This window comes from Echinops telfairi, unplaced genomic scaffold (assembly GCF_000313985.2).
Source record: "Echinops telfairi isolate 266 unplaced genomic scaffold, ASM31398v2 ScPeMD7_2291;HRSCAF=2852, whole genome shotgun sequence".
Lineage (NCBI taxonomy): Eukaryota > Metazoa > Chordata > Mammalia > Afrosoricida > Tenrecidae > Echinops > Echinops telfairi.
In genome coordinates this window covers 48098599-48105321 of record NW_022106189.1, presented here as the reverse complement: position 1 = coordinate 48105321, position 6723 = coordinate 48098599, and positions in this window count along the sequence as shown.

The following is a 6723-nucleotide window of genomic DNA, read 5'->3' as shown; positions in this document are numbered from 1 at the left end:
TGGCCTCCAGGAACAATGTGAGACGTTGCCTGAAATGTTAATTTCCGTTCCTCATTTCATCATCCCCTGGCAGGGCGGTAGCTGTGTGTGTGTGTGTGTGTGTGTGTGTGTGTGTTAGTTAGAGAGAGAGAGAGAGTCAGTCAGTCTTCTGTAGGGCTGGCCTTGCCACATGGATTCAGTCCTCTCTCAAAGAGGGATTGTGGTGTTAAGTCGTGCATCTGTTTCGTTTTGGTGGGAAGGTTTGCTCTTCCTGGTGCTCCCTTAAGGTTTCTGCTTCTGTTGTGTTTTTGGAAAGTGGATCTTGCGTGCGAGCTTTCAAGGAGCACTGGAAGAGGCTGTGACAAATCCAGCCTCGAAAACCATTTTCTTTCAAACAGTTATGATGTAGGTTGCTTAGGTTCATGGTTTCTGCAGGTTAGCAGAACGGTTTTATGTCCATTTGCAAGAGCAAACTTCAGGCTTTCTTAAACAGAACGGTTTGAATCTGGTGATTTGAGTAGTATCCCTAACACCCCTTTCAGCTAAGGAATAAAAGAGCTGGGAAACTGAATAATTGCGTTCCATTGGAGGGGTGATGAAAGGTACTCGATAAAACCAAGGAGAATGTTATTGGTGGGAAAAGTGCCTTTGAAACAGTTACTAATTTTGGTTTGTCCAAACCGCATCGGTGGTGGCACAACTTGGATACTTCTAAACCCAGGCCCCTTCACTGTTTATTTGGTGTCTTGGGGACCTTGCTTTTGATGACTAGATGTTGGCCGTCCTGGGAGACCTAGAGTGCTGTTTGTGCCTTTTGAGAAGGATTGCACAAGGGTGTACTCTGATACTTCTTTGCAACTGTAGTTTAGAAAACAAAAGGGGGGGCCAAAACATCTTGCTCAACTTGGATAGTGAACCTTGAATTGAATCTCCATATAGTATTTGCTGTTTCCTCCCCCACCCTTCATTCAGCTGCTGTTCTTCTCTTTCTGGTGTTTTCACGCTTAATAGCAGGATCTCATTTTATAGGCTGGCCATTCTGAATGGGATGGGATGGGAGGGAACAAAGACCAAGTTGCTATGACATTTCCCTCTGTTCTCTGTGCATGCCTCTTGATTTAGTTGCATGAAAAGCTATCCAAAAGATATTGCTGTATTTGACACAATCCAGAGAGTTTGAGAAGTTTGTTTTTAAAGGTGTCATGTAGTCTTGAGTTTCCCATTTACAGTCTGATTTTGTGTCAGCTTTCTAACTTGCATTGCCTCTGTCAGATGTTTGTCTCTAGCCCCTCTTAAACAGCCATTTGATCACACTGCCTCTCACTAAACCAGACGGGCTGCTTATGCTAGTGGTCTTCATGCTAGCTGTCATTACAGTGCTGATGCAGTGACAAATAGGGCTTTCTGCACATGTAGTTAAGAAACTATGCTATTTGCATTAGAGGATTTTTTTTTTCAAGCTTTGTGTCCTTGTATTTTTAAGTAGGCCTGACTTTGTAAGGTTATGTTTCATCCCGGATGAGGAGAGTTATTTTGCATATGGGCAATGAGCAATTAAATTTCATAATTAGAGAGTATCAGTAAATGCTGGTTCAGAGAATAATCTACATTTGTTGCCAAAGTAAGTGTTTTGATCTGTCCATTACTCTTTATAAGTTTCTTAATCCCTCATGATAAGTGTAATGAACTTCTTTTAATAGTAAGATACTTGTGTGTTAATAGGTGGAAATGATGATGCCTTGCTGTCAGACCACGCACTTTGTTAGTTTACTGTTGCTGCTTCTTCAGTGCTTTTGGGATTGAGGTTGACCTATTTAATAAACTTTATATAAAAATTCAGCAGACTCATTTAGAAGTTATTGTCCTGAGGTATTTTTAGTATATGTTCTGCATCAAATTACATGGAATTTAGTTTTATATTAGAGCTATGTAAAACAGGGTATCAAAACAAAAAACAAACAAAAAAAAACAAACAGGGTATCTGCCCCCAGCTTTGAAAACTCAGGCATTTAGAGATAATCGAGTCATAAAAAGCATTCTTAGGCCCAAGAAATGATCCACTAAAAGGACTGCTTCCTTAATTCTGATAGGGATTTATCTGTTACTAAGTGGTATTGTTATTATTTTTGATTGAGGGTATCTCAAGTTAGAGTCAGATCTCAGTAGTGACTTTTTTTTTTTTTTAGTAGTGGCTTAAAATGTCTGTTTTTGTTCTGATATGCTCTTCATAACTCCTTTTCTGCATATTTAAAATGTTCTTTGGGTCTTAGTTAAATATTACTTCCTTATAGAGTACCTTCTTAGCCACCATTTCTAAGAAAGGTGACCCCTCGTACTTTGTCTCAACACTGAAAATTATTGAAGGGCTTTGAGCTTCTGTGGACCCTGGGGCCCAGCCTAGGGCATGACACCCATCCAAGTCTTGAAAGTTGCTTGAGTAATACTTGTTGAGTGACAGACATTTTGTAGTTAACCTACTACTCTCTTGCTCATAAACCTCAGGTGACTTTTTCCCCCCCTTATAAATGACTTTATCAAGGATTGTTGCCCTGCTCATTTATGCTTAAAGCTTACATGAAGAGGGTGGGTTGGAAAGGGGGAACTGATTACAAGGATCTACAGGTGACCTCCTCCCTAGGGGATGGACAACAGAAAAGGGGTGAAGGGAGACAGGGCAAGATATGACAAAACAATAATTTATAAATTATCAGGGGTTCATGGGAGGGGGGGGAGCGGGGAGGGAAGGGAAAAAGTGAGGAGCCTGATGCCAGGGGCTTAGGTAGAGAGCATATGTTTTGAGAATGATGAGGGCAATGAATGTACAAATGTGCTTTACACAATTGATGTATGTATGGATTGTGATAAGAGTTGTATGAGCCCCTAATAAAACAGTTAAAAAAAAAGCTTACATGAAACAGTAATTTTGAAAAGGGAAATGGGATCTTGAACTTCATTTATTTGATTTGAAATTCAGCTATAAATTTCAGCCATTTTCCCAAGTGCTTGTATTACCAGTGTTTTTACATTTTAGATAGAAGTGTGAGGTGTGACTTTCAGAACAGAAGTAGAACAAGAGGTAATGAAAAATAACTAAAGAGGAAGGTTGCTTTTGGGGAAGAAAATACTTTCTGTGAAAGCAAAGTAGAAGACTGCTGCTTTTTTGAGGTCAGTGTAGAGAACCGGAAGCAGTTTTCATTCTGATTTCCGCATACTTTCCATAAACGTTTCAACATTGTAAAGGCTGAAACTGAAAGCTTTGTGGAGTGTAGTTTGCTGCTGTTGCTCCTGTCCCTTAGGTTGTATGGAGAACTTTTTGAGCATTTCTGGCCAGATGTAATATGAACATGACTAACCATGATCATGTAATCATTTGAGAATTGAATTTTAGCTATTTAAGAAAAAAATCATGTATTTGTAGGGGAATATACAAAATTGCGGTTATAGTTCCCTTTCCCCCCACTTTGGCTTATATTTTCCTAAAATGTCTTTAATGAACTGATTATCTAATTCACAAAAAGATTGCTTTTGAAAAGACTGATTGAGGGTATAACTTGGTGGCTTGAGTCTTGGTTTGATAAAATAGGTTGATTCCTATGGCATTATTTCACGTTTTGGGGGGGAGCAAGAGCGGAGGAGAGTTGGTTGTGGTTGAAGACATTTAGAGACACCATTTTAGATCTAAGAACTCCACTGTCTGAATGAATTGTTAGGTAGAATTTCAGTGTGACAATAAAAGAAATCTGTTAATTTGTTATGGCTAAAATTTTTCAAGGGCTGAATATCCTGTTGTTGGGAGAAGGCTTTTCCTGATTCTGGCTACCTCCCCAAACCCTCCCCAGCCCGTCCCTGGTCCTGTCCCCACCCTCAGTTTTCTTAAAGGCCAAGGTTGAAGCTTCTGTCAGGGCAGTGGTGTGAGGAGCTTGCATTGCTGTCTGGGTTACAATGTCTTCACCGACTGGCTAAGGGCAAGACCTAAGTTTCCAGTCGTCCCTTGGCATCTGTGCAATGAATTATTTATTATCCTGAAAATCTGTAGATACTCTTTTTCCATTTGTGAAGAAACCAGTGTGCACCTGTTTATTGTTTGAAAATCTTGGCTTTTTCTCAACATAAAAGGATTTTGATCACTAAGATTACATTTATTTATTTTGGTCAAGGTTAAGTAAAATTCTTAAAATCTTTCCCCCTAGTTTTTGTTTAACTCTGAAAAGATAAGATCTTTAAGGCGGTTTGAAGTTGGATTTTTTTTTTTTTGAAGTTGGATTTTAACTCACATTTAATATACCAAAAGTAATGTTTCCTCACATCATTAATAGTAAATACTTGCTTTTCCCCCTTCCCAGTGGCAGATTTTAAAGGCTGGAGTCAGTATGTATATGCCATGGGACAATGGCTGTTTCTCAGTAATGGAAAGATTCCGTAGGGTGCTTGTTCATGGTCCCTGCCCTCCCTCCCTCCAACTGAAATTATATCTAGTAAAATAAATTTTAAAGGCTTTCATTTATTTTGGGAAGCTTAAAAATTTTTATGCCATGATTTCTGTAACTGCCTGAATTCCAGGAGCTGAGGATTGATACCGTTTTTACACAGTTTTCATTTAAAACTGGAAAACGTGTACTGAAAATAGTCCCGGATAATAACTCCTATTTATTTGAGGTTTTAATATAAACTTTGGGGATCTTTACAACTACACATTGGAACTTCTCTTCAACAGAGGGTGAGAAAAGCAGTAAAGAACCTTCTTATAAGAAATTAAATCATGTTAGCCTGCAACATGTTTCTAAATGTGGTTTTACATCCTGCAAAACAGGAAATAAAAATAAAACCCCCCAGAGCAACATTCTTGAAAGAATTATTATTATTTTTTTAAAGTACTAAAATGTCTAGCTAATTAAAGGAAAGGCAGAACATATTAAAAAGCTTGCATCTAAAAAAAAAAAAAAAAGCTTGCATCTTTGGAAGAAAATCTAGTGTTTTGTAGTCCAAAATGCATTGAAAACTTGCAGTGTTACTCTAGTATTCGTTACCTTTCTTGACTTCAGGGGCGTTTGGATTGTGGATTTTTTTCACTCGCAGAGTTTTGTCTGTCAGAGTTGTATGTCTTGTTCCTAGTATGTTTGTTACCTATGTAGGTAGTTTCCATTACTTTGAGAATGGTCCAAATAAAATGTTAAGTTCTTTAATTTACAGCTTAATGTATTAGATGTGCTAAGACTAAAGACGTTTCCTTAGAAATTTTTAATTGTGTTCTTTACCTTTTAGTGTGGAACTTAGAAAAATGAAAGATGCATTCATACGTAGCTTAAGTTAGCTGATGTAGCCTAAATGAGATTTACATTAGAATTTTCTGTTTTTCTGTGGTGAAGTAAGTAGATCTGATTTTACTAAATTTGCCTTCTCTTCAGAGGTCTGGCTTTTTAAGGGAAAAAAAAAAAGCATACTTAAGTAGAAAATAATGAAACAAGAACTTTGAGAGCATTGGGGAGAAAATCTAACCTGTGACCTTTCCTTTCCCTATTTGCTTTCTTCTAATGTGTTGGTTCAAAGAGAATGGGGGTAGGTAGAAGGTGGAAAAAGAACCAAGCCAAGCCCTGTTGTTGGGTTGCTTGGGACCCATTTTGGTAGGAGAGCTGTCTGGGACAGTAGAGCCAGCCCCCTAGGACTTCCCAGAGCAGCATCGTCTTCCTGTGAAGTTGCTGGGGGTTCAAACTGGGACCCTTTGGTTAGGAACTAAGTGCTTAACTGTTGCATCACCAGAGGTCCTTAGAAGTAAGAAGGAAGTTCTAAATGAAAGGAAAATAGCCTCTGAGAATTTGGAGAAATGCTGTGGTGGTGGAGGTGGGTGGTGGTGGTCCTGGTCTCTAGGTATATTGTTACCACTGTACAAAGTACCACTTATGTAGAGGCTAAAAGCGGATAAATTCAGATTTATTATTGTGCATCTCTCTCTGTAGGTTAGAAATCCGACCCGGAACTCCTTCCATGGAAACTCCTGGGAACAATCGTCTTCCTAGTCTTTTCCAATTTCTAGAAGCCGTGGCCTTTTATCTTTCACCTTCAAAGCCTCTTTCACCTTCAAAGCCAGCAAGTTGCACCTCCAACTTTCTTCTTTTGCCCAGGCTTCTACATTTAGTCACCACCTTGTGATTACACTGGGCCCACTTAGCTAATAACAATTAATAACCTTACTTCTTCTTTGCTGTGTAACCTAAAGTATTTGCAGCTTGTGTAGAACTTTCGGGGGTGGTGGTGTTATCTTGCTGTGCGTAAGAGGGTTTCGTGTGCTGTTGGCTCATTGAGCAGTTGTCTTCAGTCTGCTGGAACCGTCTTAACTATTGGGACGCTTCAGTGCTGTTGGCCAGCCACCATGGGTGCCAGTATTCGCGAGCACATTGTAAATATGAGTCCTGGACAACCTTAAATTAAAAAAAAAAAAAAAAAGGAAAGAAAGCTTTTTATTTTGGAGTAATTTTAGGCATGTAGAAAAGTTGCAAAAGTGAAAGAGTTCCTTATAACCTTCATTTAATTTCCCTTGTGTTGGCATCTTAAAAAATGGTAAAGTGAAATACTGTATCAAGAAAAAACAAAACCGACAAGGTTGTCAAAGTGAAGGAGGTTACATTGACATATTAACCAAACCCCAGATTTTCTGTGGATTTCACTCATTTTGCTGCCCAGGCCAGGACGTTATAGTGCATTCAGACCTTAGGTCTTCTGAGTGAGTGGTCATTTGCCTGTAACGAT